General features: G+C 46.9%; 1 pseudogene across 1 annotated transcript in view; it reads left to right on the top strand.

The window, feature by feature from the left end:
* The window catches only part of LOC146839307 (uncharacterized), a 50,746-nt pseudogene that overhangs the window by 22,748 nt on the left and 2,570 nt on the right, over positions 1–25,428 (top strand). Inside the window, exon 2 of the transcript XR_014981057.1 lies at positions 4,219–5,511. The product of XR_014981057.1 is annotated as an uncharacterized LOC146839307 (transcript). The remainder of the gene's footprint in view (positions 1–4,218; positions 5,512–25,428) is intronic.

Raw genomic sequence — 25,428 nt, forward strand, 5'->3', positions numbered from 1 at the left:
TATTTACATATTTAAACATTACTCACTAAGCCATGTATTCACTATGATACACTTAATCAGTCAGTTACACAATCAATTTTTCAAAAACAAATCATCCATTTAGACACTTATATACCCATTTATTCTTCCATCGACCTTGAGATATACATATATAAAACATATTTAATTTTCAGAAAAACACACATTCACTCGATGATGTCATCAGTGATGTCATTTGAGATGTCATCAGTGATGTCATGAGTGATGTCACTGACCATGTCATGAGTGATGTAATATGTGACGTCATCAGCAGTGCATTGCGGGCGCGCGAGTTATAGTTAGCTGAACTAACTATAAAGGGGGAATTTCAATGGTTTGTACAAGTGAAAAGTCCAGCTAACTATAACACCCCTGAAACCTATGGTTTTTTCAGTGAATATATATATATCATTGAGAAAGCCAGTCGGCGAAACGCGTCTGTCAGCGTTTTGGAATGGGGGGGAGCTCGTAAAATAAAGCATTGATGCTTTGAATCTTTTGGAGTGCTTTCCGTTTTTACACGCCACGGCGTGTTTGGTTGTTATATGTATATATTCAGGTGATTACTTTGGATGTGCACCTCAACTCACTCCCACATCACAAAGAAAACACCTCAAACGATCAATGTCACTGGCCAAACATCACAATGGCAATAACCAAAACTCAGTACATCGCCTGGTGCAAAACACTGCATCTCAGACTGGGGAAGAGAACAGCCGTGCTTGAGAGCCTCTGCAACCAGGGTCCACGCTCCAAGATAGACACGTCCGTCCTCGCTCGAATTCCAAACTCAGTTTCCAAGTCCACAACACTCAGCTTTAAACACACTAGAAGGTTCGATAAAGGCCAGGTTCCAATCAAGCATTCCCACAGCAGGAAGGAGCTCTCGCGTTCCCTTCTCCAAATCTCACGTGTTTCAACCTCTATCTTGACGAAGCTCACAGTACATAAACAATCCCTCACAAAAACAGAAAGACCTTGAACGTGAATAACCCAAGCAACTTCCAAGCACTGCTGTGCAAGCAGAAAAGCTGAAGCAAGGCAAAGCCAGGAAAAAAGAATGACATGAGGCCATGTCAAAGCCAATAGTAAGCACTTAATAATTCTCATTAATGTACAACACAATGCACAACTGTGCACAACTGCTTCACACACTTCATCCCTCAATGTACACCACCGAGCACATGTGAGCATCACTGCCCACAATACTGCACTTCGAGACCAAAAAGTACATTCCACAACTCTCTCTCTCTCCCTTTTCACGCTTTCAAATGCACATCCCACACACTCTGCTCTTGGCAAGACTGTTTTACTCCGTGACAGCTCTCACTGAAAGACAGCAAGAAGAGAAGCAAGGCATATGCAGGACCATCTGGTACATCCAGGCTAGGATGAAATACCACACTAAAGTCAGTTAAAATAATGGTAGTCAAAGGTCATCACAGGGTCTCAAACCGCAAGAGTGCCTTTAGCACTACATACGGTGGCACAGGTTCAATGAATGACGGGACTCACTAGGGGTTTTCCTTTCAATCTCAGATCAGCAACATTATTACCAGTGGAGGAATGACAAAGGAGAACGGATTTCGCTCAATTAAAGAAGGAGTGCTTCAACTTGTGCCTGTTTTACGTGGAAAGGAGGGGCTGTTTTTTCCCTGAAAATGGGACTCATTGGAAATGCAGTCCCAGAATGGATTGTATAGTTCTATGTTGATGACTGGCTGCTGAGCTAACAGAACGAAGAGAGAAATGCATAATCCTTCCATCTGTGTCCTTAATAGGATAGAAAACTTTCTTCACAATAGCTAAGAAATCTCAGCTCTTTCCATTAGGGTTGCGTTAAAAGGCCCTTTCCCCATGATAAGCAGCTGTCCACAACCGTTCATAGTGTCATAGCCTGGTCATTCCCAGGACTTTCACCCTGCATGCCCTTTTCACCTCTGGTCAAGGACTGAATGCAACATTTCTCTAACATGTTTACTTGCCTTCCCCTTCTTCGCGCATATATACTTCTCGATCTGATATTATTCCTTCAGGACCTCTTCTATAAGCCCTCCTGCTTTTCCTGAAATATCATATTTATATTCCCCAGCTCAGTTATGTGGAACCATTATTGCTCTAGCTCAGAGAATCTGTTGTTTGTCGCTTCCTAAAACGACTTCATCTTGCCATCCAACTCATCCCAGTCCCTTTGTATGTCAGCGTCACCGTAACTTTCAATTTATAATTCATTCTCACACTGTTGCACCAACTGTGTGACACAACAGAATTAAAACCTCTATGGAGGAGATTGACTCACGTAACTTCCCCCTGGTAGAGACCACTTCAGCACCTAGTAATATTTGACACAGGGAGCTCTCCACTTTCTTCCCTGAGACTTCTGCAACTTTCTTTTGAGGTGACTAGATCTGGTTAGCTGAACAACGTCAGTCCTGTAACAAATTTCAAACAACTGAATCACTAAGTTGGACCAATACCTCTGCCATTAACTCCCCACTTAGTTGTTAATGGAATGGTTCCTGCCAATCTTAAAAACACCACAGCAAATCCCTTGCTCTGGAAGCCACGAGCAGATTCCTTGTTTGTTAAAAAGTTATTACCGATATCGTTACTTCCTCTTGCTCCTAGCTGGTAGAAAGGTTTGTAGATAAGCCACTTTCTCAAGGACACTAGGGCATGATTTCGGCCATCATACAATACAGAGACAGTGCCTCAACCGATTATGGATGAGCTGAAATGGGAGCAGGAACCAATGCTTTGATCTCATTAGATCTCTCTGCTGTCTTCGCTCAGTTGAGCACTCCATCTTGGTGAACCATGTTGAGGCTTTGGGCATCGGGTGCTAGGCCCAAAAGATGTTCATATCATTCCTTACAGGCTGAACATATATCGCCAGGTTGGGCAACATTTCATCCAACAAATTGCATGCAGTTTCAGAGTGACTCGTGGGTCGTCAATCTCGCCCCGTTTGTTCACCAGCTATGTAATCCCACTTGCTGAAGCTTTATTTGAGAAAGGTGTTAGAGCATGTATGTGTTCTGACGACACCCAGATCTTGCTGTGTTTAGACCGTAAACCCTCCCCTCCCCTCCCATTCCACCGAACCATGCCTTTCCTATGGCAGTGGCTGGGTTGCAATAAACTAAAGTGAAACGTAGAGAAGACAGAAGTTCTGCTTGTTAATTGTCGTAATGACTTATGGCTTGATCCCTACTAGACTTCGGAGATGGACCCTCTTCCACTGTTTGCTCAAAATGTGTAGAGCTTGAAAGTAAAGATCAAAAGTTCTTTCTCGGTCTGGCAAGTTCTGTCAGTTGTGTCATTGTGTATGTATCCTATTAAAAGCCTGAAAAAGATTGCCCCTTATGTGACCTTAGAAAACAGGCACCCTGTAGCAGCTGCATAGATTGGGTCCAGTTTGGACTAGTCAAACGGCCTCTAAGTACAGTTTCCTACACTCCAGAAGAATGTTTATTGTGATAGCCCAAAACACGGCCAAGGCCTCCTTCTCAGTAATGGAATGTCTACATTCAGCCTCCGGCAAAGCCCTAGATGCAAAGGCAATGACATTCTTTTCCATCATGCCGCTGTTTCAGTTCCACTCTTAGGCCCTTGTCACTGGCGTCTGTAACAACGCAATGGGACAAAACTATGCAGACTGTGAGCATTCACAAGACTCTTCTTAACATCTGCAAATTCTTCTCGCATTCCCTACTCCACACATAGTCTGCACCCTTCCCCAGCAGGGCTCCCAGGCAGAAGCAAATGAGGTACAAACTGAGAATAGAATGGTTCTCATCAAAAACATTAAAAAAAGAAAGAATTACAAAAACATAATAAGTCCGTTAAATTATAGGGTTAGGTTTGATGAGGTCATACTGAAGAATTTAGAAACTTAACAAATCAGCTCTGGATAGGGAGTCCTCTCTGGCAGGGCAGAGCGGACATAGCACGAAAGGGCATTACCTAGCGGGGTTTAATTGTGCAGCAGAGTAACTCCTGTTGTCCTCAAGGACAGCCTGACCATGAGCAGGGTTGGTCCTCTCCAGCTCCTGAGACAATTATTTGTTTCGAGCCATTAGCTGGACTGAATAAGTTTTATTTAAATCTTAAACCACGTGTGGTGAGACCGGAAGGAGCATTTTGACCTAATTGTCCGGTGATAATGTGTTGTCTTTTCTATTTTCTTTCCCTTCACAGGCACTTGAGGACTTGAACATCAGAATTACAGAATGGAGAAAAGGCAGATTCCAAGACCAAAAGGGGAAGTGCAGTGTTCACCTGAACCCGTTAGAGCCGCACTCCCTTCTTGTATCCATAATGTGTCCTCTTCAAGATCCCAAAATGATGCTCCGAGGGACTGTGAGATGGAACCCCTATCGGGGAACCTGCCTAACGTATTCCTTTTATCTTTGCTACAGCAGTTGAAAGCCAAACTGGATAACTTGCAGAATACCGTAGAGGACGTGCCATCAAGAGTCGCTGGGCTTATGGAGCAAATCTGGATAGCAAAGGGTCTAGATTCCCTTGAAAATAGGGGGGTGTCTTTGGAGATGGTCAGTCCGGTGGTGGTTGGAGACTGTCCTCTCAGCAGGTCCCCTCCGATCAATCTTTCACTCAGGGCAAAGGAGGTGAACCAATGCCTTCAATCTACATCTTCAGCTGGTTGTGATCCACAGCCGAATAAGTGTCCACAACCTACGTCTCCTCATGGGCATGAACCAAAGCAGAGCCAGTTCCTCCAACCTCTGTCCCCGGATGGCCCTGGACCACAGCAGGACTGTACTGGCTCTAGGTGCCCTCCTCCGGATGCTCAAGTCATCCCAGATGAGAAAAGCCTTTGTCTTCCACCAGCGTTTGATGATGGGCAGGAACCACAGCTGGACCAGTGCATACAACTAGAACCAGAGGAACACCTGAAAAAAGAACCATTGTATGCAGTTAGTTGGGACCCACAACAGAACGTCTGCCTGCAGCCACTGTTTCACGAGGAACATGAGCCACAGCAAAACCACTGCAGACAACCAATGCTCCCAGATGGGGAGGGACCAAGTGAACACCTAAAGCAAGAGTTGTTGTGGTCTGATGGTGAGGGTCAACGGCAAAACCTCTGCAGACAACCAGCATTTCGAGAGGACCAGAGTCTGCAGCTCAGCACAAGTCTGCAGCAGGTGCTCTCTGATGCACATGAACCACATCAGAACTGCAAGGCCGAACCAATGCACCTTGAGGCACTCAGTCCAGATCGCGGCTATAAGCTAGAACCACCGAGTCCTGAGGACTCCGATCAGAACTACAAGCAAGAACCACTGCATCCTGAGAACCAAGATGAGAACTCTGACCTACAACCAGCATGTACTGATGCGCAGGGCCCATCTGGATCCTCATCATTCCTGGCACAGAATGTTCCTGATACTGATGGAGTTATCGCTACAGACCCATTGGAGAGAGGAGATACAGACGCAGATGGATTGCTGCTCAAAGCCATCCCAGGTATTTGGTCCGTACTGAATGAACATGCAGAATGGCTTGTAACTTGTACAGTTCTGAAGGAATGTAACATAACATATCTCCAAACTGGATAATCCAGATTTTTAGTAAGGCCTGCAGGGGGCCAAATCTGAGTGTGTGTGGAGTGGTATCTTTGGGGGAGCCTTGAGTGCACTAGAAGCGATTATGTACCTGCTATTGCCTTTATTTTTGCTAAGGAGTTTTTCCTTCCCGTTCAGTGATAGGCTAAGAAATGGGACTCTGAACATGAAAAATTGCCTAAATTCTGGTCTGTGTATGATACGCCCCATTCCGGGCTCAGGACCTCTGAGAAATTCGTGGCAGAATCTGTGATTTCAATCCAAGCACCGCACTACTCATCCCCTGTCAGATGAAAGGGAGGTGTTATTCACCAAGAGTGACAGTGCCCTTTTTTGTTGCTAGTGCAAACTAAAGCACTTTAAAGATTGGGCGGGGTGTATGTGATGTTTGAGTGCACAGAATATAAGAGGATTTCTGGGTCAGCCAAGGTCTGCCGCTTAGGAGGAGAGGAAGGCAGTGTGAAGAAGACAAGTGATCTGATAGTCCGGTCTGTAGTGATGGAATGGGTAGGGCAAGGTCCACGGCACCCCCGAGCCTTCGATAAGTGGTCTTTTTCCTGTAGTGTGTTGTACATGTACATAAAACTGGGGGACCTGCAGGTCAGAGAGGGCCGGTTGTACTATAATATACTGTATCCTGTAGAACAATGTAAAAGGTTAAGGGAGTTTCAAGATTAAGTGTGGTCTGTAAGGTTATGTGCACAGAAGGTGGTCTGAATATTAAGCTGGGTTAGTTGTAATACAATATACAGGATTGGGTGATATATTTTATTATGTTTATTTGTCTGCCATTATGTCTCCTATTACAATTCCCTCACTTTTTCCTCCCTCTAAGTCAGCAATATCAGCGATTAAAGAAACTGTGCTGGAGGGTGGGTGAAGTTAATGGTGATTGCTCTGAGATATGTGGAATTACTGGGGAAATCTGGCATCTGATTCCCCCAGTAATTCCTGAGTACTATGATTGCATAAGATATTATTGGCTCTGTGAGCATGTCTGTGCCAACAATGGCTTTACAATATCGCATGCATCGTTTGAAGGCCAATTCCTCTTTCTTCCTCCTTTAGATAGCTATTGTATCTTAGCCCCTCTTTAGACAATTCAGTGCACATTACGAGGTCCAAATCATGCAAGTTTCTGCCTCTCTGCACAAAATGGTGCAGAACAGAGTGTTGGATAAGCTGAAAGCATAGCCCTGACAGCATCTTCCACTTTGCTACCCGCCATGGAAAAAAACACAGATCGACCAATCTGTTCATCCTCTCTGCTTGGCCATTACTGTGTGGGTGATGAAGACTAGCACATTTATGCTTGATACCAGTTCCATCCAAATACTGCTTCATCTCCCTCAAGACAAATTGTACACCATTATCCAATACCAATTCACACAGAAAACCCTCTCTGCCATGTACAAACCTTACTTCCAACCAATTTGACATGTAGTCTATAAGCACAATGGCTAATTTCTGATGCACAGGAAGCATCTGAAATGGACCTAAAAAATCATTACATTCTTTGGCCCGCTCTCTGTCAGGAAAACCCACTTCTGTCATAAGCAGCACTCTGTAAATCAGTCTCTTATCACTTTGCAAACAAGTGGTAACTCTTTCTAATGAACGTTTCCACATCCCAGTCCATGGCATGCTACCAGTATTGCATCGTAAGTCTTTTGTTGTTAGATATCACACCTAAATGTCCTTCATGGCTCACCTCTGACAGTATGAACTTTGCTATCAGTCTGCAGTTTTCTTTTGGCCAATCTTTCCTCATGAAATGAATCACTTTCAATAAAATAGAATCGCCATCCAATGTCTTTCTCTACATATATATATATATATATATATATATCACCAAAAAGCCCCTCCGAAGAAGAGAATAGAGGCCACAGCTGGGGTGAGTAGGGAGACTTCTTTATTCAGCTTGGTACAAAATTTGGCGAATGCATTTCGGCATGAATACTGCCTTCCTCAGCGCCAAGAGTCTTCTCAGGAGATGCAGGCGTCGTCGTGTTTTTGAATTAACTGCTCCGACCTTATTGGTTTGCATCCGCTCCGCCCCAAGAACAATGTCTAAGCAAACTACCTGCAGGACACCTGGTGCGTGTGCACTGCAGATCCCAGAATGCAATGGTTTATCCTGGTAAGTGCTTTGGGAGTAAATCGATATTTTTGCGGATAGGTATAGCATCACGATGTCGTCTGTGTCCATCAACTGTGTCCTACTTGAATTCCGGTGTCCCCCTGGGTCCCCAGACCGCATCAACCACCATACATCTGGATTCCATCTGGCGGGGGCAAGTCTAGTACTCCATCTTGCCATTCGCGGAGTCAATGACTCCAACACCGCCCCGTCTCCTCCCGAATACAGTGGCGGGTCTTGGCAAATCCAGTACCCTGGTAACTCGCAGAAGTCTGCAACAGCAGATGCCAGCAAAACCAAGTCCAACTTAACGATGCGGGGGGCCTCCGAAGCGCGCTTCTGGCATGCGCGCAAAATGTCACCAAAAAGCCCCTCCGAAGAAGAGAATAGAGGCCACATATGTACACACACACACTCACACACACTCTTTCTCTTTCTCTTTCTCTCTCACAAATACTTGCTGCAATACATTCCACATCTTCAGTCATTCTCTTTTTTCTCATGTTCCACATCTTCCTGCCCTCGGGGCAGTCGAGGCAAGCAATCAGTCTTCTTATTCCTCTCGCCTGCAGTGTGTTCAACCTCAAAATGATGTTTCAAACTTAACCTCACCAACCTGGCAGTAGCCTGCTGGTGTTCACATTTTTTTCATTCAAAAGAGGTTTATTATCAGTTCATATTCTGAACTTGGTCCCACACAAAGATGACTTTTCAGTTGCCCTCGTGCAGTCCAACCTCCCACGCTCCATGATCGAGTATTTACGTTGACGTGGTCGCAGTGTGTGTGATGCCATTGCACATTCCTCATTTCCTTTGCCTTGAGTCACTGCAGCACCAGCCCTTCCAGTATCATCAGTGATACAGCACTCATTGCCTGGTAGATATGGACTCAGAAGTGGTGCATTGAGCAGTTTTCCCCCTCATCTCTGCAAATGCACCTTCCTGTCCCCAACCCCAGACAAATCGAACATTCTTTTTGAAAAGGTTGTGAAGTGTTTCAGCAATCACCGCAACATTTTCAGTACATTTTGAATAAAATTCATACATTCCCATAAACTCAAGTTGTTGGTCACACTCTTTTGGAACCTTTTATTTCAGTGACTGTCAACAGCCCTGGCCATAGGGAAATCCCTTTAGGTGTAACCACACACCCAAAATATTCAAACAATAATACATGTATCTCTTTTTTTTTAATCTCAAACCTCTTTTCAGGAAGGCTCTCAAGATATTCTAAGTGTACGCATATGCTTATCTAAATCTTTGCCGCCAATCAAAGCATTGTTTTAGAAAAACAAAACTTTAGAGAGACCATTCACCTCCTCTGCCATCCTCCTTTGGAATATGGCTGCTGCTGACGCCAGACCAAATGGCATCGTGTAAAACTGATACACTCCATAAGGAGCCACCAAGGTCATTATATGTCTTGACTCCTTGCTCAATAGCCCTTGATGATACCCTGAGGCTATCTCCAATGTTGAAAAGATTTTTGCTCCCGCAAGTGTTGTCATTTCATCTGTTATGGGTAAAGGATGATGTAGGAAAGGGCCCTTTTTGTATGGTCAGCCCCCTCCCCCACACTTTTTTCCCAGTGCTGATGGTTTTGACTCTGAAAGTGCTCTGAGACCTGCTAACCAGACCCCCGTGCCAGTGCTCTCTCCCTAAAACTGTTACATGTGAATTGGTAACCCCAGCTGGCAAGGACTTTAACCCGCTTATAAGTTACTGGGAAGTGGTACCGGTGGTACCCAGGGCAGGGGCATTAAAGGGATCACTAGGGTCTGAAGCTCTGTTTGTGCCACCCTGAGTGACCCAACTAATCAGATATTAGCAGGTCGGCCATTACAGACCGCAGAAACAGTGAAAACCTCTCCAACTCGACTTTGTTTTCCATGGCATCTTTCTTTCTCTGTCTCTGTTGGTCTTTTCTGCTGTCTGCCTCTATCTTTTTCACTGCAAAACCAAAGGGGATGATGGACGGAGTGTTGAACATCGCAAGCACTCGCCCCCAGTCAACTGATCTGGGTTTAATCCATCATCATTCTTTAGCTCACTCTGCCACCCCAGTTTAGACATGGCCATATGCAAATCAGTCTGACCCTGTGCCTCATGGGAACAGTCCAGCCCGAACTGCCTAGCCATGTCTTCCCTGGACCGGAAACGAGCATCCTGGGACCGGTTTCTCTATCGTTCCATAACTTGTCTCTGCGCCCCAGAATCTCAGTCTTTTTCACTGTGCCTGTCTCTGCCTCTTTTCTGCTTTTCCACTCTCTCTCTTCCACTGATGGTGTCTGCCTCTTTCAATGCCCCAGTCTCTGCCGCTCTCTTTATCTTTCATTTATGGCCGTGGCGTAGCCTGCTGGAACCAAAAACAAACCATAGAAATATTTCCTTGCAGTTGAACAGCACTCCCATGCAACAACTTCACGCCGCGCAAACGAAAACACGCCGGGGTTAGTTTCACCAAACGAGAGGAATATCCTCTTGTCAAAATCGGGGCCGATTTATAATTCTTGGTTTGTGGATTTGGCACTTTATTTGGAAAAAAAATAGGAAAGTGGCAATTTAGTTCTAATGCAATAAAAGCATGGGGTGGAAAGTCAGATTTGCTTGCCTGAAAAATAATTATTTTTAATGCCCCCAACAGCTGTGTCAAAGCTTTTACTGTTGAGCGAAGAGAAAATAAAATGTGGAGATCAATTTTTTTAAAGTAGCTTTTTTTAGTCTATGCTGCCCAGCATTGGTAACGCCTATTGGTCCAAACAGCGAGGCCTATTGTCTGTGCCAACGCTTGTTTTAATTGGGCTCTGGATCTGCCACCGATTCACGCGGGGGGTGCACGCTGAGCGGCGCGGTGGATCCTCCCACGGCAAAAATACAATGTTTTTGGACCATTTCTTGCCCATGAGGAGTCCCTCACAGACCCCTACATCAGTCCCCTGGGGTCAGGATACCGCTATCCTGACCCCTTATACCCTATTTGCACTTTATTGCCCCACCCCGAAAACCATGTCCCAATTCACAAAATGGAGGCTGCAGCTTTTCTCTCAGGTTCCAGTCAGACAATCACAGCATTGCTGTTGGCGCGTGGATCCGCTCCCAAGATATACATAAATCTTTTTTCTTAAAGAACTCCAAAAAAGCAGATTTACGCAAAAATACAAAGAGCTCTTTCTGGACCAAGATCTAGATTTCTGCCAAATGTGGTGTAATTCCGTTCAGCGGTTTGAGCTGTAGTCCTGTATAAAATCCTATGGGAATTTGAATGGGGAAAACGTGTTTTGGGACCCCCCCACTCCCCTTTTTCTTGGTCCCCACTAGGCGAATCTATCACTCTCTTAGTTAGGTGTTGAAATAAGGTAAAAATTCATGAAAAACAAACCTGAAGTTCGCCAGGTATAATTTACTGTGCTAACCATTTCATGAGCCCCCACCATGCACTGCTTATGCCCCACATATTACATCAATCATGATATGTTAAATTACATAACTGAAGAGATCGCTTATGACCTCTCAAACAGCATTACTGATGACATCAGTGAAGACATCATCGTCATATGCAGGATAAAGTTACTGAATGTACATGTGGAAGTCAACAGTGGTGGTGACCCACTTGTGGGACACCCCCGCGCCGCACGGCCACCAGCTGCTGTGTGTGCCCCCTCGCCTTGCCCTCTGCCTCGCTGCCTGCCTCGCTGCCGGCTGTCGCCGCTGGCGTCTGTTTTTGCTTGTTTTGTCTAGCATTTGTGCTTGTTTGAACTGCATTTTCCTCCCGTGTTAGCAGCTTTTGTCTGACTTTTGTGCCTGTATTTTTTCTAGTCAGTTTCTGCATTTTCCTCCCGTGTTAGCAGCTTTTGTCTGACTTTTGTGCTTGTTTTGTCTAGCATTTGTGCTTGTTTGAACTGCATTTTTCCTCCCGTGTTAGCAGCTTTTGTCTGACTTTTGGTGCCTGTATTTTTTTTCTAGTCAGTTTCAGCCCTTTGCGTTCTCCTGCCTGTCTGCCCGCCTACCTCGCCGCCCTCCGCCTTCCCTCCCCGCTCCCCGCTTCCCGCCACCACCGCTGACCACGCCCCCTTTTCCTTTCTGTTCCCTCCCCGCTCCCGCCTCCCAGCTGCCCCGCCCACCCGCGCACTTGGCCTTATATGGCGACCGTGCGACGCAGGTGAGTGTGACCCACTTGTGGGACACCCCCGCGCCGCACGGCCACCAGCTGCTGTGTGTGCCCCCTCGCCTTGCCCTCTGCCTCGCTGCCTGCCTCGCTGCCGGCTGTCGCCGCTGGCGTCTGTTTTTGCTTGTTTTGTCTAGCATTTGTGCTTGTTTGAACTGCATTTTCCTCCCGTGTTAGCAGCTTTTGTCTGACTTTTGTGCCTGTATTTTTTCTAGTCAGTTTCTGCATTTTCCTCCCGTGTTAGCAGCTTTTGTCTGACTTTTGTGCTTGTTTTGTCTAGCATTTGTGCTTGTTTGAACTGCATTTTTCCTCCCGTGTTAGCAGCTTTTGTCTGACTTTTGGTGCCTGTATTTTTTTTCTAGTCAGTTTCAGCCCTTTGCGTTCTCCTGCCTGTCTGCCCGCCTACCTCGCCGCCCTCCGCCTTCCCTCCCCACTCCCCGCTTCCCGCCACCACCGCTGACCACGCCCCCTTTTCCTTTCTGTTCCCTCCCCGCTCCCGCCTCCCAGCTGCCCCGCCCACCCGCGCACTTCGCCTTATATGGCGACCGTGCGAACGCGCAGCGGTCACGCGCAGCGGGCGCGCCGATTGTGCGCCGAAGGCGCGCCAAAGGTAAGCCCGTCTGCGCCCGTCCGCGACCGGACCGCGCCCAGCGCCAGGACCCCTGGCCAACGAAGATCCCGACCGACCCGCCTGACGTACTCCGCCGCCACCCTCACCGCTCTCAACACCAGCCGACTCCCAGAATGCCATCAAGCCACTCCACGACGTACCCACGGACCTTTCAGCTGCCACGCCTGCAAGTTCACCTGCATCCGGACCAGCCTCGCACCAGCACCCACCAAGTCGAACACCAGCAGCACCCACCTCAAGTGCATCCTGCTCAACACCCGCTCCGTCCACAGACACGCCATCGAACTCTGGAACCTTCTAGACGCCACAGCCCCTGACGTCGCCTTCCTCACGGAGACCTGGATGAACGCCTCTTCAGCTCCCGACATCGCCATCGCTATCCCAGAGGGCTACAAGGTCGTCCGGAGGGACCGAAACGCCAACCAGATGGGAGGAGGCATCGCCATCATCCACAGGAACACCATCCGTCTCACGACCAGCACCGACAACACCCTGACCAGCGCCGAACACCTGCATTTCCAGATCCACACCAACCCGAACACCACCCTCAGAGGCACCCTGATCTACCGACCCCCTGGACCACGCACACAATTCAGCGAGGACATCGCCGACTTCGTCAGCCCGCATGCCCTCCCCTCCGCCGACTACATCCTCCTGGGAGACCTCAACTTCCATCTGGAGAACAACAACGACCGCAACACCAGCACCCTGCTCGACAACCTCGCCAACCTGGGACTCAAGCAACTGGTGTCCACCCCCACCCACCTCGCCGGACACACACTCGACGCAGTCTTCTCATCCAGCACAGACATAGACTTCAGCCACGCCACAGAGCTTCAATGGACGGACCACAGCTGCGTCCACTTCACCTTCAAGAGAACGACGACCCACCAACACCAGCAACAGGCAGCCCGCAGAAGCTGGAACAAGATCACAGCAGACCAGCTCGCCACCTCCCTGAACCAGCACCCTCCTGCCAGCTCAGCGAACCCCAGCCAAGCCGCCGACAACCTCACGAAGTGGATCAGCAACTGCGCGGACGAACTCGCCCCACTGAGGACCCCGCCTAGCAGACCCGGCAGCAAGAAGGCCCCATGGTTCACCGACGAACTCAAGAGCTCCAAGAAGAACTGCCGAGCCCTCGAGAAAGTCTGGAGAAGGGAACCGACACCAGACAACAGGACCTCCTTCAAACTTGCCACCCGGAAACACCACCAGCTGATCCGCGCCGCCAAGAAAACAGCGTTCAAAGACCGGTTGGACAACAACGCACACAACTGCAAGGAACTCTTCAACATCGTGAAAGAGCTTTCCAACCCCAGCGCAGGAAACAACGACATCACCCCATCGCAAGACCTCTGCAACTCCCTCGCTTCATACTTCCACAACAAGATCGCGGACATACATAACAGCTTCAACAACCAACCAACGCACACCATGACCGAACAACCACCCCCCACCACCACCCTCCACGCCTGGACCCCGATCAGCACCGAAGACACCATCCGCACGATGAACTCCATCCACTCCGGATCACCGACCGACCCCTGCCCTCACCACGTCTTCAACAAGGCCGACGCTGTCATCGCAACCCACCTGCGAGACATCATCAACACTTCCTTCGACACCACCATCTTCCCTGAGAGCTGGAAGCACGCCGAACTCAGCGCCCTACTAAAGAAACCTACAGCGGACCCCACCGACCTCAAGAATTACCGCCCCATCTCGCTCCTCCCGTTTCCAGCCAAAGTCATCGAGAAGACCGTCAACAAGCAGATGGCCGCCTTCCTCGAGACAAACGGATCCCTCGACCCCTCACAGTCCGGCTTCCGAGCCAATCACAGCACCGAGACCGCCCTCATCGCCGCCACCGATGACATCCGAGCCCTGATGGACAATGGAGAAACAGCGGCCCTCATCCTCCTAGACCTCTCTGCGGCATTCGACACGGTCTGCCACCGCACCCTAGTACGGCGCCTCAGCAACATCGGAATCCAGGACAAGGCGCTGGACTGGATCATCTCCTTCCTCGACGGAAGAACACAGAGAGTCCGCCTACCACCGTACAAGTCAGAGGCCTCCGAAGTCACCTGCGGCGTCCCTCAAGGATCATCTCTGAGCCCCACCCTCTTCAACGTCTACATGAGCCCCCTCGCGGCCATCGTACGCAAACACAACCTCAGCATAATCTCCTACGCCGACGACACCCAACTGATCCTCTCCCTGACCAACGACCCCGCCGCCGCCAGATCCAACCTGCACGAAGGGATGAAAGAGGTAGCCGAGTGGATGACGACCAGCCGCCTGAAACTGAACTCGGACAAGACGGAGGTCCTCATCCTGGGCTCCTCACCCTCCGCCTGGGACGACTCCTGGTGGCCTCCCGCCCTGGGCACCGCACCCAAACCGACAGACCATGCACGCAACCTGGGCTTCCTCCTGGACTCCTCCCTCTCCATGACCAGGCAAGTCAACAACGTCTCCTCGGCGTGCTTCAACATCCTACGCATGCTACGGAAGATCTTCTGGTGGATCCCCACCGAGACCAGGAAGACCGTCACCCAGGCCCTCGTCACCAGCCGACTGGACTACGGCAACGCCCTCTACGCCGGTACCACCGCCAAGCTCCAGAAGAGACTCCAGCGGATCCAGAACGCCTCAGCCAGACTCATCCTCGACATCCCACGAACCAGCCACATCTCCGGACATCTGAGAGACCTTCACTGGCTCCCCGTCAACAAAAGAATCACCTTCCGCCTCCTCACCCACGCACACAAAGCCCTACACGACCAAGGCCCGAGCTACCTCAACAGCCGAGTCAACTTCCACGCTCCCAAACGCCACCTCCGATCAGCCAACCACGCCCTCGCCGCCGTCCCCCGCATCCGAAGAGCGACTACAGGAGGAAGGTCCTTCTCCTACCTGGCCGCCAAGACCTGGAACTCCCTCCCGACCGACCTGCGCCTGACCCAAGACCACCTCTCCTTCAGGAAGAAGCTGAAGACCTGGCTGTTCGAGCAGTAGCGGCACCCCCCCCTCCCCCCCCCCCCCCAGCGCCTTGAGACCCTACGGGTATGTAGCGCGCTTTACAAGTGTCACTGATTGATTGATTGATTGAACAGTGTCAGACTTTGAGTCTATTGATAGCAGATCCAAATCCACGGGAGCGAAGATAAAGTCCCTTCACTCTCACAGAACCAAGGTACCTGCAGGTTGGGATACACTGAAGATAACCAGAGCCCCTAGGGAGTGAAGAGACCGGGAAGGACCACCAGAACGACAACAGGGAGATAACAGGAACCCTGCAGAGACGAGAGAACAAACAGGTACAAGGTTATAAGCAGCCCGCCCAAGGAGCCCCTTAAGCAAGCGACAACCATCAGATGATATGCTTGCCCATACTCACACTCCTTAATAGGACTCTCAGTTATAACGAGGGTTTTGGGGACACCGTGAAGAAAACGCAGATGTCCAAGTAAGGAATGGGAAGTCCTCCGGTTCCTTCACGTTACACTTGAGTCCATTTACGTGTGAAAGAACAAGGAGGAGATGACCAGCGATATCGACTCGCTGGGGAGGACAGGAGTTATACAACCAAACACAAAGTTCCCTACTAGGGATGGAATCTCTTCGCGAGTGTGACTCACATTCCGAAGTGTTGCTGTGCGCCCGTCAGCGCTCACCTCCAAAAAGAGCCAGTGAACAAAAAATAAAAATCAAGGAATCGCGCAATTGTGGGAACTCCCGTTTAGTGCGTGTACTCTTGCCAGGCACACTTAGGTAAAGTAGAAGGCTTCGTTCCGCGCTCTTCCGCGCTCTGAAATCAAATTCAAAAGCCGTTTCCTAGAAGGGAACGCGCTACTCGTCAGCGTGATGCAGAGCTCCGATACGGGACTCCAGGGAAGTCTCTCCAAGGGGGATGTAGGGAAGGCGGGAGCCGGGTGCAGCACGACCAGGTGCGTCAAGAAGAAAGGAGTCCGTTCGCGTAGGAGTAGGTCTCTCAAGGACGCAGAAAGGCAACCCAAGGGATTCGTTGCATAAGTGAAACTCAGGAATCCTGAACATACGGCAGGCAGGTAGAAGGGATCTTGAAGTGCGTAGTCACAAGCACGATACTCGAACAAGGGGGCGTGGTCCTAATCAGGGTAGAAGGCCAAGCACCCGGTACAGGGAGCTGCTAGCTTATATGCTGTAACGGGTCACCTGATTGGTCTCACAGCAACATGGGAAAGCATACCATGCGATAACCGTCGCAATGCATCATGGGACATGTAGTTTTTCGCTTGTTCTCGAGCCAAGAGAGGGTACAAGAAGCCCGACTGGTAACAAACAGCATGAAAATAGTGTAAGCCCAAGAGACAAGTGTAAATGTGCATTTTAAAAACTATATTGTGCATGCTTTTCAAATCGCTAAAGTCCACATGGAAGAATGACTCCATGTTGAAAAAGGTAATATCTGAGTGTACCTGAAGTGGTTTATAGAGGTATATTTGAAAGTAGATTGTGGCCTATTCTTAAGAAAATCTGTGAAAAAGGCCAAAGTAGTTGTGGACAATTCCTCATTATCATCAAGGTAACTTTATTCAGTTTCAGAGGAAAAAAACCCATAAAAGTGCATAAAATCCACTATAGATTTTGTAGTTACCGGAGCCCAATTACATACACATGATAATCTCACCAGTTATTTCAATTATTAAAAGGAATAAAGACTAAGAATACCATCCTTAAAATCAGTCTAAAACAACACTAAAAGGAAATTCATTATTAATTCTAAATAATGTGAATCAATTACAGATAGCAATATCGTTTTCTGATCGCAATTACCACCTTCATATAATTGGAAACCCCAAAACATATGTCTGATGTGGCCAAAGAATACAAGACATTAAAACCTTCAGTATAAGAGCTTGGCCTAGAGCTTTTTAAATTGGGACTACAAATCTGCTCCTAGGCTCCTTATATAGGGTGCAAAAAAGCATAAGGTGCAATGGGCTTTGAACTGCCAAATTGTCGCAGGGGCAGGGCACTAGAATTTCTGTCCAACCAGCTTGTGTCGGAAAAGCTACTTAAAAATGCAGGGTCAGTAGTCGTCATCTTGTTAGGTAAAAGTGAGTCTGAATATTTGAGGTAAACGTTAAATAAAATTGCTGTTGGGCCGGAAATAAACACATAGGACCTGCTACCTCTGGTTGGGAACGACGGGCATTTGCCCTGCCATAATATGCCTCTTTAATAATACTTTTTGTATTGAAAATATTGTCCCAGGCCCAATTTATACAAATTATCCCTGACAAAAGATAGCCAGCGAATATCTAATACACTGTCAAGATTAAGACAGTCTACGACAGCCAAAGTTTGGCCCACAATAGTAGGGGGGCAATGTTTATAAAGTCTTCAACAAAGGCAAGCCCCACCTCATGATGACAGAGGGTAGTAGGGGCAGCTTTTGGAGCCATCAGCAGCCTTTTAATAATTGTTGACAATTCATTAACAACCTGGATTTCTGGCCCAAGTTAAGTAGCTGTGATACAGTGGTATAGAGACATTTTCTACGCCGTGCATATTTATTTCCGGAATTTAATTTAAGATTTTCAGATATTACAGATTATTGAATGATATAAAATGTAGGCGTGCCCCACTTAGAGGTGGTTTATCTCATTCTAGTGCTGTAGGCACGACTCCAAGGTTGCAGCTGTGATGCCCAAGTCCAGAATGTGTGCAGTGTATTTTACTAATCTACCTAGCGTTGTGCCCATGGAGCCCTAAAGAAGCAAATGTATACTTGTCAACCTCTGGATTTAAAATTTGGACCAATCCGAAGACTTTAAGTTGATAATAGAAAATTGTCAAGCATGTTGAATTACTTAGTCAAAAAACTCAATAGGACGGTGTCATTAGTTAACATAGAAATAGGACTTAAATGTAAACTCGACCTGTCACAAATGTATAATTAAATTATTGTTTCTATAGCATCCAGCAATTTGTTACTACAATGTACCTACATGTGGGTTAATCAGATTATGTCATTCTTTTGTGGTTTATCATAATTAGGGCTCCCGGTTTTGTCTGGGTCCAAACTGAAATGGCATGGTGAGCAAAACAACAATGGATTTAGGCCCAAATCTGTGTACTGGGGTGAATGTATGACATTGTTCTGGATTCTGTCCATCAATTGTTCTTTTTGCATTTGTCGTGGATACCAGCGTCGTGGAATCTCGTGATTAGGTGCGGTGGTAGATGTTGTCTAAGGTGGCCGAGCGGTCCAGTAGGATGAGGGCGGCGGTGTCGCCCCTGTCGAGGAGGGAGCGGATGTTGTTGATGGCGGCGAGGAGTCCGGCCTCAGTGCTGTGATTGCTTTGGAAGCCGGATTGGGAGGTGTTCAGGACGTGGTTCTCTTAGATGAACTCTGAGAGTTGGGCGTTGATGGTCTTGGCAAGGGAGGTAGATCTGAAGTACTTGAGGTCTGTCGGGTCGGCAGACGGCTTCTTTAGCAGGGGGTTGATCTCTGCATGTTTCCAGTCGTCGGGGAAGGTGGCAGTTTCGATGGAGCAGTTGATGGTGCTGCGGCTGCTAAATGCAAGATGTGATATGGGCAAGGATCCGGTGGGGCTCTGGAGTGGATGCTCTTCATGGTCTTGAGTGTGTCATCTGTGGTGAGTGGAGTCCAGTTGAGCATGATCTGTTGGGGTGAGGCCTCGTTGTGTGCGGTGGTGGCAGGAATTATAGCAAGGTCTAGGGTGTCAAACCTGTCATAGATCTGCCTGATCTTGTGGTGGAAGAATGTGGTGAGTTTGTTGCAGAGGTCTTACGGAGGGTGAGACGCCTGTGGTCTCGCTGTTGGGCCTGGCGAACTCCTTGACGATGGCAAAGACTTCTGTGCTGTTGTGTGCAAAGGAATTGATTCTGTCTTTGAGGGTAGTTTTCTTTGTGGTTTTAAGGAGAAGGTAGTGTGCATTGACAGCGGTTTTTAAGGTTGTGTGGGTTTCTGGGATTTTGTTGTTCTTCTATCTCTTCTCGAGTTGTCTGCTGGTACGTCTGGACTTGTGGAGGGCGGAAGTGAACCAGCAGGCTTTCTTGAAGTTTTGCTTGCCTTGTGTCTTCTTGAGGGGTGCCGGTGTGTCTGCTCAGTTGGAGATCCATTGGTGAAGGTTGTGTGCTGCAGTGTTGGCGTCTCTTGGTGGTGTGGTTATGCTGAGAAAGTTGACGAGAAGTTCTTCGGTGGCCTTGTTCCAGCTACGTCAGATGGGGTGGAGGGACGGTGTAGATTAGGGAGCCACGAGGGTGTTGTTGGGGTTGGTCGGGATCTGGAAGGGGAGGTTTTCCATGGTAGCCGTTGAGTCATTCGAGTAAGTGGTCAGTTGGTAGGTGCTCTTGTGGACGATGGCTATGCCTCCTCCTGGTAGGTCGACGCGGTACCTGAGTTTGCAGAGAGTCCAAAATGTAGCCGCCAGAACTCTTCTTGGCATGCCTAGACGCTGCCCCACCTCCACCGCCATTTGTCAGCTTCATTGGCTGCCTATGGCGAAACGGGTGGAGTTCAAGTCCCTCTGCTTTGCGTTCAGGATCCTGAATTCCCCTGCACCTGGCATTTTAGCGGGCCCGCTTTCCGCCTACGTTCCTACTAGTCATCTTCGCTGGAGTAGGTCAACACCTAGCAGTTGTCCCCCAGGTCAGGCGGGCTTGCGCCCGTGGGCGCTTCTTTCGCACACTGGCAGCTAAACTGTGGAATGCCCTTCCTGTGCACATCCGGAGTATGGATACTATCTGACATTTCGGAAAGCACTGAATCCCTATCTTTTCCCTTCTTTTTAGGTTTTGTTGTCCACGTCCTTCTGTCTGTCTCTGTGGCTCATAATGGCACTTTGGCTTTTTCTTTCATTCGTCATGATGGCTGTTAGCGGCCATTACTGCTTTTAGCGTCGGGCCGCCCCTTTGCTGGGGCAGCTCGGCACTCTACAAGTCAGCCTAACATAACTGATTTTAAGACCAACTTCTTGTGCCTTCCTGGTGAGCATTATCAATCTAGTATGATTGTGTGAGGTATACCCCCACTTTTACCCTAAGTAGTGTACTGAGGAATGTAAAGAAATTCTACATTTTAATCTTGCATGGAAATGGTGGCTTTTTTTAACATGTGTTCTAGAGTGTGTCAGTAGTGGTTAATTGTGCAGATTCGACATCAGTAAGCATCCTATGTGCCTGTGTAATTCCTCATCTTTATTCAGGCCCTTGACTTCCTCGGTACCCAGCTCTGTATTATATCTTAACTCAATTCTTTTCAATTTTTTCTCCTGATCACCTCCTCTGATATAAGACCAAAGAAGCTGAGCGAGTCTAAAATACTATCATGGCATTTTTCAAAATCTCCAGACACGGGGGAATTTTAGTCAGTGTGTTTGATGCCTCTCATGTGCTCCATCACTTGCCAGAAAATCAAGTACCTTTTCTTCCTTCTCCTACACTTCTTGGCTATCCCTTTTCCTACGGGTCCGTAGCATTTCACCATAGGGGATACTTTATATCAGTTTCTGTGGAGGCAGGCTATTCACAACGCCCTGCTTTTTCCTTTCTATGTAGGCTTGTGACCATGTGTGCTTCTCTAGCTCAGTATGGATAGCCAGGTCATTTATAGATTTATTTCTGATCTAATGAGTGAATTTTAGGTTGAGATCAGTTTTTGTCAATCTCTGGATTAATCTTTTAAACATTTCCCTACTTCCATCCCACAACAGGGAAAGGTCATCTATATCCCCGATCCAAACCAGCGCATGGTTTGTCATGTTTTCATTTTGTAATGTCCAGACCACCTGTTATGTGCCCGGCTGAGGCCCCTGTAGCGAAGTGACTCATTTCATATATTGTCCTATTTTTTACAGTAACATTTCTGCTGTGACCTTTTGTACATATCTGCGTGCACGGCAACGTTGGATTCGTTTCTCTGAAACTACTTTGTTTACACATCTAGCCTCGCTCAACATTATCACAATGCCTCGAACACCATGTACAAGGCCTCTTGACGCACTATGTACAAATGTCCTCTCTATCTTCATCCACGGGGTGACAGGGCTATCTTCATATCTATAACATCGACTAATCTATATGTACATCACAAAGATGCTTCCTATTATAAATAATGAGCATCCCAATAGATTAGTAGAGGAGGCACTCCAGCTGACACCGAGGGTCCGTGCAGGCTGAGACTTCACTATGCATCGGTCTGGCATCTTCGTGAGGGGGTGTTCAGTTTGTAACCAATACGGGGGCTACATTCTCTGCTGTCATGTTATGGTGTGGGATTGTCCCTTAGTGGGGATTCTTGGCTTTACACCCACACACACTCTAGGTACACGCAGAGTAGGGAGTGCACAGTAGGAGTACGCCTGATTACTGCCTTGTTTATATGCCTGCATATATACACTGTTTTAGCACCATGGTAGAACTGTATCTACTATTTACGTGCTTGTGATCACTTTCATCTGGTTCGGTCTACTGATTATCGCAGCGCGTATTCTATACAAGAATAACGTTGGTTCAATAAATATATTGAAAATGTCCCACTGTGTATTCTCTGTATATTTCTCTGAGAGCAAGTAAGCTTGAGTGACTGAGCGAAATGTTGTTTTGTTTCCACGATCCCTGAGGGGTTAGGGTTGTCACTTTTAGTGGTTGCCAGAAACCATTCGCTTCCTGGTAAGGTTAGGGAGGCTTATGGTGGCACTGTGAGCTAGCTGGTCTCTAGGCCAACTCATCCTGCGGAGGTGCCCGGAACCAGTCTAGGCACCTCATTCAAAGTTTGTTGTCCAACAAACGCGCAGGTCCTACGGATTAGTGGGAACTACACGACACACCTGTTCCTTCCACCAGCCCACAAATAAATTTGCATAGCTGAGAGAACAGGTGCCCATTGCTGTCCCTGAGATTTTTCTGTAATATCTATCTTTAAATATGAAAATATTGTTATTTAGGCAAAAGTCATGGTCCTAAGCATCCATGTATGGAGATATTGGTCTATTGCAAAAAGCGTGTTCGTATGGTCTTAGACCTTGCATGCGTTGTATACACAATTAGCAAGATCACATCCTAGGTAATTGTCAAATATGATTGTCTGCATTATATATCTTTTGAAGAAAACTTCTACTATCTTTACAATGTGACGGGAGGCTCTACACAAGAATCAGCATTAAATGGTTTTAGTTTATTGCTGTCTTTTCCAGTAAGCTATTGTTGGAGGGCACTATAGGCCCCCCTGGTGGTCTAGTGGGGTTCTTGCATACTTTCGGTAGAAGGTAAAAGCATGGTACAGTAGAGGGTAGTGTTTAACAGAAATGAAAATGTTGCCATTCCCATATCCCCAATTCACAACAATCAGTATTTAATAATTATTGAAAAAACTTTTATTCATAATTGCAAACAATCATTAAAACCACATTCCTGCCCGTTATCGGATGACTTTGATAATTCTGTTGTCATTCCGTAATGTGTTAATGGCCTACCTTTGTCCATGACTCAAGTTAGATCTGATTCTTCCCTTCTTGTCTTGACTGATAAACAATTTATTTGAACAGGTCTTTGGCGACCAAGTCACTAAAGACATCCAGGTCATCGTGAGGCAAGGAGGAGTTACATGAAGGTTTCTTTTTGAAGCCACTTAGGCTTCTCTGATCCATCTGTGCCCCCTTTCCCAGCAACGCTTCCCGCTCTTTCGTTGCACATATATTTCCCTCATCCAGACCAGCCAATGTCATGAAGTATCAGTGTCTCTTAAACACAAGTCATGCTTTCTGTATTGGGCCCCCCATTCTCATGTTCATTGGCTTGGGTCTGATTTTATGTGCCTTATGCATCTTCAGATATCTTAGAAACAGAAAGATGTCAATTCTACATGAACTGTAATCAAAGTCCCTACTGGGGCAGAAATATAAGCCAAGATAAACATATTTAGTTCATCCATTGTCAGTTAATGTTGTGATGAGTTAATAGTCGTATCTCGCCTTGCTCTATCACCTTTCTCTTCCCATGGGTGGAGTTATCTTTTGTCTTCTAGTTGCTCTTTCCTGTCTTTCTCTCCCTCTGTTTATGCCTCTTGCTTTTGTTTTTCCTTTTTATGAAATTCCATTATCCGTCCTTGTCTCAGTAACCCGTACTCAGCGAAAAAAGTGCCAGGTAGGTTTTTCTTCTAGGTAGTTACTAACGGAGTCATCTGAGTCTGAGTGACCTTCCGAGCTTGACTCCCCTGTCAGACGTTCCTGTCGTCTTCGTGTTTAATGTAATTTTTACTGTTCTCCTTACATATTTGTATCATCTTACAAAGTTTAAGACTCTTCCAGTACAGTAGTCTTGCTTTTCCCTTTAGAATTTCCTCTTTTATAGCCTATACCTCTTCCTTATCACTTGTTTGTCATTCTTGTTGTCCTTAAGTTCAGCTCTTATTTTCAAATGCGAGGTTGGAGAACTCCATCAGACTGCAGACTTACAACTGTAACAAAGAAAAAACAAGTTAGCAGGCCTTTTCCATCTATGAACTCATGATCTGGAACAACATCCCTGTGTCCATCGAAACCGCCCCAACATTGCTCCCGTTTAGGAAAGAGTTGAGGACAAATAATTTATGCTTATCTTTGGCCCTAGCTTTAGGCTAGGTTTGCAGTATAAAAATTACATATAGATACATACATAAAGAAGCTGGCCTAGCCTACACTAACGTTTGAAAACTTTTGAAAAAACTCTTGTGAAAATGTTCGTGGGAGGGTTGAGAATGGTTATCCCACCCAGAGCACCCCTGGCATCCAGTTAAGATTTTAATGTTGTCTTATCAAGACTGACAAGTCCACCTTTTAAGCCACTACATCCATGCTCACTGCAAGCCTCAACGTAGATAGTTGTCTACCTAGTAGCAGTCACTTCCTCAAACAGTTAGCAAACTACACGCCCCATCAGTAGATGAACAGTTCCTGCAAGTTCACAAAGACGAAGTTAAATAAGCACCCAGTGTTAAACAAGCACCCAAGCTCTACATTATCAGGATTGAAAATGTGTGAAAAATAAGACTTTTTTTTTTTTGCACCGGCACAATTTGGCATATGGAGTCCACGAGTGATTTTTAATTTATTTTTATTTTACACAGTTTTATATAGCGCAAACTTGACCCGAATCGGGTATCAGAGTGCTTTACATAGTACCAGTTGCATTACATGAGGACACAATCATTTTTTTTTTGTTAGGCACGGGGAGATTAAGTGATTTGCCCAGAATCACAGGATGTTCAGCGTCATTGCCGAGACTCAAACCCAGTTCCCCAGATTCGAAGTCGACCGCCCTAGCCGTTAGGCCAACTCCTCTCCATGGCTTTTCTGCCCAACATACCTCTAGAAGATATTTGTAAAGCAGAAACATGTGGTTCTGTGCATCCTTTCATAAAATATTTCCTTGGTGACATCAATGCAAGGAAGAAGCCCAGATGTGCTTAATTGTTCTAAGCATATTAGTAACTCAATTAGCCATTCTTTCCTTTGACCCTACAGATTCTTTTAAATTATTGTACAACCTGTGATGTGCCACAGCACCCTGCAAATGGAAAATGTTACTCTCTTGCAAATACTATCAGCTTGTCATGTTGCAGGCTCACATGTCTCACCCACTTGCTGTATGGTTGGAAAGTATATAGGTTGCTCAGTTTAAGCAGTTTATTTTTTTGATTTTACACATATAAGCAGGCAAACGTACTCCGATGGAGAAAAAAACACAATAATATAAATTGAAGTCTGCGCGCGGACGCATTATGCCTTTCTGCTATGGGATTACGAGTCGTTCTCCAGATCAAAACTCAATCTTTAAATTAGATTTTTTTTTTAATAGTTAGAACCCAACCCATGAGAGGTCACCA

Source organism: Triturus cristatus, chromosome 4_1 (genome assembly GCF_964204655.1).
Source record: "Triturus cristatus chromosome 4_1, aTriCri1.1, whole genome shotgun sequence".
In the NCBI taxonomy this organism is placed as follows: domain Eukaryota; kingdom Metazoa; phylum Chordata; class Amphibia; order Caudata; family Salamandridae; genus Triturus; species Triturus cristatus.